The sequence below is a fragment of the Camelus ferus genome, chromosome 2 (genome assembly GCF_009834535.1).
Source record: "Camelus ferus isolate YT-003-E chromosome 2, BCGSAC_Cfer_1.0, whole genome shotgun sequence".
Classification (NCBI taxonomy): Eukaryota; Metazoa; Chordata; class Mammalia; order Artiodactyla; family Camelidae; genus Camelus; species Camelus ferus.
In genome coordinates this window covers 79,142,966-79,157,194 of record NC_045697.1, presented here as the reverse complement: position 1 = coordinate 79,157,194, position 14,229 = coordinate 79,142,966, and positions in this window count along the sequence as shown.

The following is a 14,229-nucleotide window of genomic DNA, read 5'->3' as shown; positions in this document are numbered from 1 at the left end:
AAGACCATATGGCCCACAGAGCCTAAAATGTTTTCTGTCTGGCCCTTTACAGAAAAAGTTTGCCAATCCTTTCTCTATAGCACTGAAAGTGAGTGAACTAGGACTACAATATTTAAAAAAATCTCCAATAAAAATTTTTAACGAGAAAAGCAAGATGGCAAATGATATATACAGTGTAATACAATGTATATGAAATTCCAAAATATGCAATACTACTTTAAGGTACTAATTTATGTAGTGAATGTTTTTTTAAAAACCACATAGAAATGTTAAGCACAATGTTCAGGATAGGAGCTACATCTAGGGAAGAAGGAGGGGAATAAGATTTAGGAAGAAATGGAGAGGAGAGCTAAACCAAATGAAATAAAACAAGACAAAATGGCAAGATTGACTAGAGCTGGAGGATAGGTACATATAGGTTTATGTTATTCTCTATACTTTCTAAGTGCTTAAAAATTAAATGAGTGGTGGGCACTGAGGCTTTTTGGATTTTACTTGTAATCTATTATAACAAATTATTTTCAGTATATTAACTTGTTTCATTCTCACAATAATCCAGTGAAACAGGTTGTAGTTGTTTGTTTTTAAATTGAGGTATAGTTGATTTACACAGTGAAGCAAGTTTTAGTGTTAACTCCATGAGAGTAAGAACTATACTTGTATCTGCTCACCATTGGACCACAAGCAACTAAAGCAGCTTGGCACTTAGTATATGATCAAGAAATATTTGTTGAGTAAATAAACTAATAAGTAATGAAAGCATTGTAACTGCAGAAGACCAGCCAAGCAAAGTGGCTTATGCGAAGTAAAACTGTTTATTCGTGGAAGAGCTAGCATTTGAATTCAGGTTACTGACAGCTAATCTAGTGTCATTTATAATAGTCTAAGTTAGCCTCGTCTCTCCTCCTTTTCTATAATCTGTTATGCCTTTGACCCAATGGCCTTGACAAGAGCTGAACTCATGCTTAACATTTTTCTGCAATTATTAGAAACACAATCTTGAGAATATTGAGTTAATGATTTTACAGTTTGTGTTGTTGTTTAGTATATATGACAATGGGCATACGGCTTGGTTAACTGTTTCCTATGGGATTGACATGTTTTATGAATTATATATCTGGGAATAAGGGCTAGGTTCACTGGTTAAATAGGATGCTGCCTAGAAGGTGGATTGATTTAGTATACAAATCCAACACTAATATTATTTTGAATGTAATTGCTTTTGCTAGTCATTTATTGAATGGAAAGAAAGTCTACCCCACCAGCCTCCTCTTTCATGCTGCTGTTGTAGCATTTTCTTTTTCTTCTAATGTCTTCATTCTGTTGATTATGGATAACGTGGCAACACTGTCAGCCGTCACCATCAATACCAACTCCACCATGAACAGAAACACAATTGAGTAGCCTTTTAGAATCCTAAAGTAGTTTAAATCACTTATTTCATTCTTCTTTCTCAACGAGGAAGTTAGATTTACAGATAAGAAAACTGATGTTAAAAGAATTAGGCATCGGCCAAGTTCACAAAACTAACATGTGGCAAAGTTATGATTTAGGCCCAGGTATGACTTCAAAACCATTTTTTCTTTATGGTTGCAGGAGGCCAACATCAAGTGGGACTTGGGAAACTAAAGAGCAAGTCTAAAACAGTACTTCTGATCTTAGGAGGTAGGTTAGTTTGTTTATCTTTCGATTGTTTTTTTAGGCTTTGGATTTGTTATTTTCAGTTTCGAGTACCTAGTGAGCTCTAAAATTGTGTTGAGATCTAAAATCTAGCCAAGGCTGTATTTTCAGATGAAATTTCTGTGCATATCTTGCACTATACACACTTGCTGATAAATGAGTGTTTTACTCCGCAAGGGACTTTTTTCCAATCTGTGAGCCTATGGTGGTTTAGATCTATGCCACTAGGATGAGCTTCAAAGCAAATGGCTCAGTGATTGCAGGGAACATCTGTCTGTGCTTGCCAGTTTGTATGTTTTCCCTAGCCATATAAATCCTCACTGTGTGGCCAGATTATAGCTATATACAATTCGGAATATTTCGTATGCTATCCCTAAAGACATAATAGACATAAAAGGTATTATTCTAAAATAGGTCATGACATTAATATACACATGCATTCATGGATCAACAAAACAATATTAATATTCTAAGTGGAATAATAGATAAGGAGATATTGAGTTAATCTTCTTAAGTTATTTTATATTTGAAATTTACACAATGTGAAATATGAAAGTCAGGTCCTATTCAGATTTTTGTCATTAGTGGGGGAATTATTTTCAAAGGTAGATTTTGAATGATCACTGACCCTGTATGAGAGGCTGGGCTTTTCCACGCTTTTCCTTTTACAGCAGGGGGACCATGTTGAGCACCTAATCACTAGCAGAACAAAAGATGCAGCATTTTTTCCATAGTCGGGTAGTTTGGTTTACTTCTGTTCTCATTTTTTATGTCTTCTAATTGGTGTAAATACGATTTTTGTGATGGCATTAAAAGACTTTTAGAACTATTTAGACTGGGGATTAGCAGCCAATTATTTCGTTTCATAGTAAGAAAACCACAACCCACAGAAGTTAAGAAGCAGAATTAGGACTAAATCCCAAAGTCCAAATTAAGAGTGTTAACCCTGACCTCCTTGCATAGTTCAGTTGCTAATTCATATTGAAAGTTATTTTGAAATCTTAGACTTACCTAATTCTTTGGAAATCCACTGCGAATGCCTCATTCCAAGCATTTACTTGGTATCTAGATATCTACAGGATTTTAAATTGGACTTTGTGCTTCCAGTGTCTTTTTATTCCAATTCCTTTTGGTTTTGTTTCTGAATTTATTTACCCCCTAGTAGCACCCCAAGTAATCCTTTACGTTTTTTAAATGATCATGAAATATTTTATCTTTATAAAATTATATTATCTTAGATCAGGAAACACACTCTGAGAGGGCGGTTTATGCCCAGGGAGTTTACTGGAGTATGTTCTTGGATCAATACCTATAAGGGGAGGGAAGAAAAGACTGGGTAGAGGGAGTTGTTGAGCAGCTCTTGGAGGCCAGGCTTTTATACTTTTGTATGTGCTGCTTCTGGAGAAGGGGAAGACCGTGAGTGAGGTGACTCTCTTTGGTTAAGGGCAGCTCCTAGAGAGAAACTCAGCTGAGCGCTATCAGCTGCCATTTTCCCCAAAAACTAGGGGAATGAGTGCTGAAGGCTGGAACAGAAACCTGAGTTGTGCACCACAGCATCCACTATGAATATATATAATGTATGAATAAGACATAATAAATATAACAAACACTCATTGTGTTGGTTGGGAATAATCATCCCCACCCAACTCCCGCTCCCCACCAAAATGCCCTAATCCCTGGAGCGTGTGAATATTTTACCTTCTATGGCAAAAGGGGCTTTGCAGATGTGATTAAGTTAAATGTCTTGAGATAGGGAGATTATCCTATAATAGATAATAATATCCTATTATCTGTGTAGGCTCAGTGTAATCACAAGTGTCCCTTATAAGAGGGAGGTAGGAAGGTCAGAATCAGAGAAAGAGATGTGCTGACAGAAGCAGAGGTTGGAGCAGTGTGGCCAGAGATCAAGGAATGCAGGGGCCTCCAACACTGGAAGAGCCCAAGAATGTATTCCCTTCTAGATTCTCCAGAAAGCTCTCAGGTCTGCCAACACTTTCGTTTATGCCCATAAGACTCGTTTCAGACTTCTGAACTTTAGAACTGTAAGATTTTTATTGTTTAAACATTTTTATTGTTTTAATCTATTAAGTTTGTGGTAATTTGTTATAGCAGCAATAGAAACCAATACACCGATATGCTCTCACCCTGGATTAAGCAATAGAACATCATTAACCATGCCTCTGAGAACCCTCTGTCCCTCTCCAATCACATGCCTCTCCTTTCCTACCAAGGGTTACTACTATGCTGAATGTTTATTTCTATCATTTCTTCACTTTTCATTATAGTTCTACTCTCTCTATATATTCCTAGTAGCACATTGTTGAGGATTTATATTTTTATAGTATTCTGAAATTGCTTTGTCACTCAACATTGTGTTTGAGATTCATCAATGTGATGTGTGGAGCTGTGGTTCATTTCTTGATTGCATTTCTTGATTTCTGGATTGCTGTTGTATTCTCGTTTTATGAGCATATGGCAATTGAGTTATCTTCCTGTTGAACGTTATTCTACCTTCTCTTGATGAAATCTGGTAAAATTACTGCAGATTGTCCTCTGAATGGGTAAGGACAAGATATAAGGAAAAGCACATCAGAGAGATCAATGTAGTATCACAATTTCTCTTTTCTATTTACCTCACCTTCTTTCCTGGCATATGAAAATCCTTCTCATGTTCATGACCTAATTTAGATGATAAGCTCCTAGATGATAGGAAAATTGTGATGCTAAACCTGTTTTGTATGGTACAATACTTTGTACGATGTATTGCTGGTGCTGAATAATTGTTGAGTAATAATAGCAGTAAATGTTATGTACCACTAGTATGTAGAGATCAGGACCTTTTGGTTGCAAACAACAGAAACTCAACTCATACAAACTTAAGTAGAAAACGTATTTTTTTGGTTCACATATGTGGAAGTTTCAGTGGGAGGAACTAGAGCTTTAAGACACAGCTGATACAAAGTTGAAATGATGTCTTTAGGACTCTATCTCCACAACTCAGATTGCCCATCTTTGCCTGACCTGTCTCGGAAAGAGAATATTATAATGGAAAGATGCCTGTTGTTGGCTCCAGACCTACTCCATTTTACAAATCATTTTTACAGAAAAAGAGAACATCACACTTCCTGCTAGTGACCAGATATGAGATCTCTGATGATCTTGGGTATTTTGATTGGTTTTGTTTGAGTCATGACAGGCCTACCTGATTTACATGGCCTGAAAATATTACTATGGAATGGATAAACTTCCATATGAATCCAAAAGAAAGGATGTTAAGCAGAAAAGAAATGTCCTTACCACTTATGTCAGAAAATAATCTCAAGTTTAATGTATTTAACACTATGCTTACTGCAAAGATTCTGGGATCTTAATCTAAACAAAAATAATCCTTATAAACATGGACTATCACAGTTAATCATAAAAATTCAAATAGAATTTAGGTTTATAGCCTAGTATCTGGTTATATTTTCCCTTTGGGCTTCAGATAGTTCTTAAAGCAAAAGGGAGAACCTATGAGGCATATGCCATTTTGTTGAATTTTGGACCACAAAAGTTTTAAGCTTTGAATACTGATTTTCACAGTGTTCATGCTGTGAAAATCCCTATAATAAAACCCATTTCACTTTCAATTTTGTACCTCTCTAATTTGGAATATGGATGTATTTTAAAAAAAATCTGACTGAGTTTGTAGATGTGCATGTGTATTGGGTTATATGAATAGACAAAGTGTGTGGAAGGAGCATGGGGTCTGTGAGTAATAAGGCTTCAATTCCGATAAAACTTTTAAAATAATGCTTTAATACTTACCATGTTGCAATTATCCTCCACATTGTAATCTAGGCTTTTATTTATTTTATCTGATCATCCAGTAGGATGTGAACACCTCAAGCTGAAAATAAGGATTGTGTTTTAGTTATTTTTATATTCCAAGCCTAGACCAATATCTGACCCATAGAACTCACTGAACCAACATCAATTGAATTCTTATTGTTAACATAGTATTTATCAAAAATAGTAATATTAAACATAATACTACTAAATACTACTTATTGAGTGACTAATATGTGCCATGTTCTGCTAGGTACTTTTCAAGTTATTTTGTTGTTCATTAAATAATATATTAACTTTGTTAATACACTGCTTGGATGAGTTTCCTCATTTGTAATAAAGAATGTGGCTACATAATATCTAATATGTCTTCCAAGTTAAATGTTGTAGGAATTCATTTTCCCATTGATTTCCATTATATGATTGGAGATGAATTTTTATGGAAAGTACTTAGACCAAGTGCATAATAAAATTTCACTTGGCACACATTGAAAAATGTTTATTCACTACGGATTATATTCTGTGTTCTTCTAGGACTTTCCCTGTAAGAGAAAGCTGCTCTTCTGCATAGGCGGACTATTTAAAAAGTTCTGATTGGAGTGGGCAGGACACCCTAGCAGTCTCCTCTGGGCTTCCTTGTACCAGAACTCTGGAATTTTATGTCTACCCTCACCTTGAGAGTTTCAGTGCAGATCCATTTCTCCCAATGTCAGTCTGCCTCTAATTATTACAAAGTTGAGGAAAAGACTTCTGAGTTATGCAGTAAGACGTTTATTTCCAACTTGCCTTTCTTCAAGCTGAATTTTATTGTAGTCCAACAACCAACATATCTCATGTTTACAACTGCAATAACTAGTTTATTCTCATCCTCTCTAGCCCTCTTTCTAATCTCTTTTCCACATTGAAACCAGAATAATATCTTCAAGATTCCTATTAGTTCCTACTTAAAATACTTAAGTGGCATTCCATCATTCTAAGGATAAAGACAACATTCTGAAACCTGGTTTAGAAGGTTCTGCATGATGGGCCTCTACTTCCTCTCAGGAGCGTCTTCATGTTTCTTTCCCCTCTCTGCCCTAGCCACTCTGGCCTGCTTGGAGTCCCTCACACTCAGCAAGCCCACAGGATATTTTCATGTATTGTTTCATCTGCTTGTAATTCTTTCTCCTCCCTCTTCATTTATTAATTCCATAGTTAAAGGTGTGGACTCTTGAACCAGGTTACTTTGGTTTGTAACCCCAGTTCTACTATTTGTTAGCTGTGTGACCTCAGGCAAGACACTTAACTGTTCTGTAACTCAGTTTCCCTGTTTGTAAAATGGGAGGTCTTTTTAGTTCAGAGCACCAATTCTAAGTTGGGGGTGGAGGGGTTATCTCCACACCTCCAGCAAGCAATGCTCTGACACAAGCTGGGTATTCTGCAGTTCAACTCAATTCCGACTCTGTCTACTCGGAGATAGCGTCAGATTCCACAAGTCAAGGGCTCAGTTCCACAAGACTCCTCAAACTCTCCCACTTCACATCTGAATCTAATCACAAGCCCAGGTTGTTACCTGTGCTTCTGACCAATTGGCTGTATATTTAAGGTTCCCATAACCTCTTCTTCCAGTTTGATTAATTTGCAGTGGCTCACAGAAGTCAGAGAAACATGTTATTTACTAGATCACCAGTTCCTTATGAATGGGTATAACTTAGGAACAGCATACGGCGAGATATGGGAAAAGGGGCAGAGCATCCAGGCTCTCTCCAGGCTTGTCACTCTTCCAGCACTGCCACATGATCACCAGCCAGAAGCTCGTAGAACTCAGTCCTTTTGGGTTTTTATGGAGGCATAATTAATTAAATCACCGGCAATAGTAATTGATCTCAATCTCCAGCCCCTTTTCCTTCCCTGGAGGTTGGGGAGTGAGACTAAAAGTTATAACCCTTTAATTATATGGTTCATTCTACAGGCAACCAGCCCACATCCATGGGTCCTTCCAAAAGTCACCTCATTCACATTAAGAAAAAAAACCTTTCTTGCTCTCATCACATAGGTAACTAAGGATTTTAGGAGCTCAGTGCCTGCAATGGGATAGAAGACCAAATATATCTTTCACATTATAAATCATAATATCATAAGGGGTAATAAAAGAACCAACTTAATGCAATGTTGTGAGGATTAAATGGGTTAATAACACATATAAAACACATAACATAGTACTTGGCACCAACATTATAAATGTTGGCTTTTAGTTAGTTGACTATTCATTCTCAGATTAAGCATCACTTTTTCAGGGAAGGCTTCCCCTAACTTTCCAGACTAAGCCAAAAACCTTCATTCTAGGCTCTTTGTACCTTTTTTCATAGCACTAGTCACAGTCACAATTTTACATTTATTTATGGATTAAAAAAATAGCCTAGATATTGGCTATACAGGTCTTTATTCTTCTTTTCTTTCGTTCTTTTACTTTAAACTGTACATATACATTTACAAATATTTTCCTATCAATTGTTTTCCAGCTTTATTGAGGTATAATTGACATACATAAGCTGCATATATTTAAAGTATAATTTTATAAGCTTTGACATATGTATACAGCTGTAAAATATCACCATAATCAAGCCTCTCAAAGTTTTAAGTAGACCTACTTCCCATAGACCTCAAAGCCTCCAGAGGTTTTTTTTTTTTTTTTAATAGCTGGAGCACTTCTAGAAATGTTTTCAAAGGTGGTCTTTATGTGATGAATGTTCTGATGCCTTATATGCATGAAAGAATCATTATTTCAGCTACGCACGTAGGTAATATCTTAGTTTTATATAAAATTCTAGAAGAAAATTCTATTCTTTCATGACTTTGAAAATATTGCTTCAAATTCTTGCATGACAGTTTAATTCTTGCAACTTTTATATGATTGTTAGACTAATGTCTTTTTCCACAACTACGCTGGAAACTATGACGACAGAGGTCATGTGACTTTTGCTCATCACTGTATACCGTTGTGTGTGTAGCACAGTGCATTGGTACTTAATAGGTGTTCTTTCACATTTTTTGATTGAATGAACAAAGATTTAGAGTGAAGCAAGACCAGAAAGATTTGGGATAATGTTTTGGATGGCCTTGAAAGCTAGTTGAAGAGTTTGTATTTAATTTGGAAAGGAACAGAGTTACACAGAGTTTTAAAATAGTGTTCTGTAGTGACCTAATTAGAGCAGCACTTCAGGAAGCTTATTCTGACAGCAATATATTAGGTACATTGGAGTACAGGATACCAGTGTCATGGAAACCAATTATAGTGCTGTAACAACAATGTAAGATAAATAATGGATGAAGGCCTGAACCCAGATGCTGGGCGTAGGAATTGCAAATTGAAAGCCTATTTGAGATAGGACAGGACTTGACAAGGATAGTGAATGATTTTTAAATTTCAGGTCTGGATGACTGGAAGACAGTATTCCATGAACAGAAATAGGAGATTTCAGACAAGCAGACAGTTTAGATGAGGTATACGTTCTGAGTTAAGTTTTAAATTGTTTTGGTTTGAATGCTGATGGGATGTTCAGATGAAGATGAACAGAAAAAAACTAAAAATGTGGCTGTGGAGCTCAGGACATAGATCAGACCTGGAAATAAGGTCCTAAACATCGCTGGTCCTCTATGACCCATCAGTATCCAACCTGCTACTCACTTATGTATGGCCCACAACCCAAGACTGTATTTCACATTTTTAATTGCTGAAAAAAAAATCAAAAGTAGAGTAATATTTTGTGATACATGAAAATTATATGAAATTCAGATTTCAATGTTCATAGTTTTATTGGAGCAGAGCCACACTCATTTTCATATTGTTTATGGTTGCTTTTGTGCTACAGAAGCGGAGTCAAATATAGTCCATCAGACTGTGTGGCCTGCAAAGCCTGAAATATTTATTGTCTGGCCTTTTACTGAAAAATTTACCACTGTATACATATGTTACTGAGTTTTCAACTGATGTCACTCTTTTGTAAAATATTTTGACCAGAAAACCAAAAAAATGATAATAGCTGTATTAAAATAACAAAATTATGGATTTTTTTCTCTCATTTTACAGATTCTTCCAAGTATTTCAATAAGACATTGATAGTTTTTCTTAAAATAAATTTTATACAAGATTCATTCAAGTATTTCAGGTGAAAGCAAATGCATTTACTATTTGAATGAAGAGCAGAATCCTAGGCCTATAATGAAAATTGGAAAACTTCATTAGGTCATTCCAGGCAGAATTTTACACAAATGAAAATGACTGTAAGATGTGGTGGTAGGGAAATGGAAAACTAGATTCTGCTTGTTCAGCCATAGGGCTGTGTTATAAATGGGGCAGTCACCTCTGGTTAAGGGCTCAGGTCTCAGCTTTGAGGCACAGAAATTCAACTTTTCAGTCATTGACAAGTTGGTTTTTTGGTGCATTTTTTCCCAATAAGACCCACTTGGTACAGCAAAAAACAGAAATGGCTGGGTGGTCCTGTGGAAAGTTTTCATCAAACTAGAATAGCTTCTTACTATTGTATAAAGACATAGTAAATCTGACCCAAATGGTTGAATTGTTCAATTAGGATACCTTGTGCTATGGATGAAGTGGATAAATATTGACAAATCATTGCTCTTTGACTCTCTAATTTTAGACCCTATAATGATCATTACTCTTTAGTTACATAGCATAATACCATTATAGACAATAATAAAAAGTACCCTAAGTTATCTTTATATTTATTCTCTTTGATAGAATTAAGGAGCAATTTAATTTTGGGGAACACTCTAACATTGTGAAAGTTTGTTCAGAGAATAATTTTTATTAATCTCTTTCCCCAAATTGTTGGGAGTCCATCCTTTTTTAGGGACTACATTTTCATATTTTCAGCTTGAAGTGGGTACTTAATATATTTGTGATAAATTCATCAGCTGTTTTGCCAAAAGGTAAGAGTTTTTTCCCCTTTTAGCGTGGTCAATGACATAGGTAAGGAATGTCACTTCATTAAAAATATACAACTTTATAGGGTTTGAGGTATACAGAATTTTTTCAATATTTAGAGTGACTTGAAATATGTTGTAATACCTTCTGTGGTAATTTTTAGCACATGTTTTCTGGCATGATGTAAAATGGCAACTCGAATGGCAGACTTATTTCTATGTCAGGCATATTAAGTTTGAGGGGCAAGTGAGGAAAATACAAAGAAGTTTAGAAATCTATAGGAAGTGTGGCCCTAGGCCTGTGGACAAAGGTCAGACCTAGAGACGCTAGAGCTGAGAGTCAGGACAGAGCAGCAGACGAAGTCAATAAGAAAAGTTGTGGAAATGGAAGAGGATCTGTGTGATGTGAAGGTAATATGTATAAAGATATCTGCCACAGTGCTGGACACATACTATGCACCTTATGTGTGGTCAACGTTAGAGAATGGAAAGGCAATCGAGGAGCAATGGGGCTGTCTATAGAAAAAGAAGCCAGAGAGAGTGGTTTAAGAAATAGGTGACTCTTTTTATGAAGGGCTGGAGTATTTCATAAAATTTCTTCATCATTGGGATACTTTCTCCCAGTATTGAAATCTATACACGTATCTTTAATAGCTGGTAATAAAAAGACTCAGAGTTCAGTTAACAAGAAAATTAACTTCTCTACACTGAGTGAAGTTAACAACATTGGGAAACAAGAAGATTGCTAAATGCAGAGGTCATGGGATGGAAATGCAATAATCACAGCTTAGAAGTTAATTATTAGATCAAATTCCTTACCACTCTTCTAACATTCTTCTGCTTTCGGAAGTGAGATCCTCTATAAACACAGTTTATCAAAGACCATTCTATTTTTAGAATAAACATTAATTATAAAGCAATTTCTAGAATATGAAGCCTAATCTTTAAAATGTTTTAATCTTCAGGCAATTATTGAAGACCTTTTTATTCTGGAAAATTTTCACACATATATAGGCATTAGAAAAAAAAAGAATATTAATCTCCATCTTCTGTCTCTCAGATTTAACAATACCAACATTTTGTCAGTCTCATTTCATCTAGCTCCTTGCACATCTCCCCACCACACACACACACGTGTTGCTTTCACCTTAACAATGTAAAACGCCAGACAGTCTACAGAATCATAACTCTTATCAAGTCCATCAGAGAACTGAGGTTGTAAGGCAAACAGATAAATTCTAAAGCGTGGCACATACAATCTGTTTCATCTTCTGCAGACCACAGAAGGAAGAGGTTGTTATCATAAAAGCAGGAAAAGGAACACAGCTAAAAAGTTGTAACACATCCTTAACGTCTGAGTGTGGGCTACTGTGACATTGTAGGGTCTTTGGGAACTTGGGAGTCATTCATTTGTCACTTCTTTTTCATCGATCTCTACCTGGTGTTCACAAGAAAGACTGAATACAGGCAAGGAGATCTGAGAGCATGCCTGTTGGTAAAAATCTGTCCACTTTCTAGACTTCTGTCACATGCAGAGGAAAAGCTGTAAACCTCTGGGAGGGGTCAGGAAACCATTCTACTCCCAGGGCCCAGGGAAATGTACAGTTCTGCTGAGGAAGGGATGGAAGCAAAAGCCAAATGCCACAGTGAGAAGGACAGGAAGCCACTCTGCCGGACCGTGAGTCTTGAACTGAGCAGTATAATGCTGAAGGAGGGCAAAAAAGTCTCTCCAGTCTAAGACTCTCAAGACTCCCTAGTGTGGGGAGGGGCAGGAAAACTGGGAAAGCCCACACCTAAGGGTGAGCCTAGACAGGAGAAATAAGAACCCTCTCCGTCCACCATAAACTATCCATCAAGTAATAACCAATGACTGTCTATTGCTGAGGAGAAAGGAAAAAAAGAAAAAACATGCTGGTAGATTTAAATTCAATCATATAAATAAGTACATTCAAACACCCCGATTGGACTAAATTGAATTTGTAGTTGAAAACCTTCCTACAAAGAAAACTCTATGCTCAGATTGTTCGCTGGTAAATTCTACCAAATATTTAAGGAAGAAATATACCAATTTTGCTCAAACTCTTTTGGAAAATAGAAGAGAAAGGAACACTTCCAACTGATTTTATGAGACTGGCATTACTCTGATTCCAAGATCAGAGAAAGACATTTCAAGAAAAGACAATTTCAGACTAATATGTCACATAAACAAAGATGTAAATATCTTCAGAAGAACATTACCTAATAAAATCCAAAAAATGTAAAAAGATTATATATCATAACCAAAGTTGGATTATCCCAGGAATGTGTGTTTCATATTCACTAATTTATCAGTGTAATTCACCATATCAATAGATCAAAAAAGGAAAATCATATGATCCTCTCAACAAATGCAGAAAAAAGTATTTGACAAAATTTAACATCCATGCATGTTATAAATTTTCAGTGAACCAAGAAAAGAAGAGAACTTTCTCAAACTGATAAAGGGACTCAATAAAATACAGCTATCAACATGCTTAATGATGAAAGAGTGAATACTTTCTTGCTAAGATCAAGAACTAAGCAAGGATGTCAGCTCTCACCATTTATATTAAACTGGAGGTCCTAGACAGTGAAATAGACATCTCCATTAATTAAAAAAGAAAGAAAAAAATAGGTATGCAGATTGACAATAGGCATTTCTTTTCTTTATTAAAAGAGGACATGATCATATTCATAAAATATCCCAAGGAATCTACAAAAAAATTCAATGTCAATAGATGAATTTGGTAAAATTTCAGGGTATAAGATCAATATACCAAAATGGACCATATTTCTATATATACTAACAACAAGCAAGTGGAAACTGAAGTTAAAACATACTATTTACCCAGGGAAATATACACAAAATGTTACGATAACTCAGAGAGAAAAAAATGTGACAATGAGTGTGTATATGTCCATGAATGACTGAAAAATTGTGCTGAACACTGGAATTTGACACAACATTGTAAAATGATTATAAATCAATAAAAAAGTTAAAATAAATAAATAAATAACAACAGCTAAAAAAAAATACTATTTACCAAAGCAAAAAAAAAAAAAAAAAAACCATGAAATACTTAACAGATAAATCTAAATCTATGTTCTTTTTCTCCATTCATCTTCTGTCCTCAATCCCATACCCTCACCTCCATGGACACTGGAATTAATACATGTAATATATGCCTTTTCAATATGCCCCCCTGGGACTTATTTAGAGATATATGTATCCTTGAAAAAATACACATTAGTCTTTGTGTATATTTAACATCTTTTAATACAGTTAGTATAGTGCCATCTACCCAATCCTGGCCTTTCATGTTCTGGGCTAGAGTATACCAATGAGTTTTGACAACTCAAAATTTACAAAAAGAACAAAACAAAAAAAGATACAACCCCAAGAAGTTAAAGAAGTAACTGAGAATTGCTCTACTGGAAGAAATATACCTATATTTGTTATTTTGTTTCTATTATACCCCTGGAAGGTATTTGTTGTATATTTTTCTTAGAATTAAACTATTTTGAAAAATTCCTATTTTAGTCCGGTATTAAGAAATAACTGAAATACAGTTTTGGCTTTTTTTTTTTTTTTTTTTTTGAGTGAGAGTCTGGGTTCAGTTCTCAGAATTGCCTACAGAACAGTGCGGAAATACTCAGAAACATTGCCTTTATATATTTATCAGGAGCTGCCACCTGCAGGCAAAAAATAAAACAACAGATTCACTGGGGTTTTTTTTTTTGAGGATTGAATTCATTATCAGTACTTTTTCTTTATTT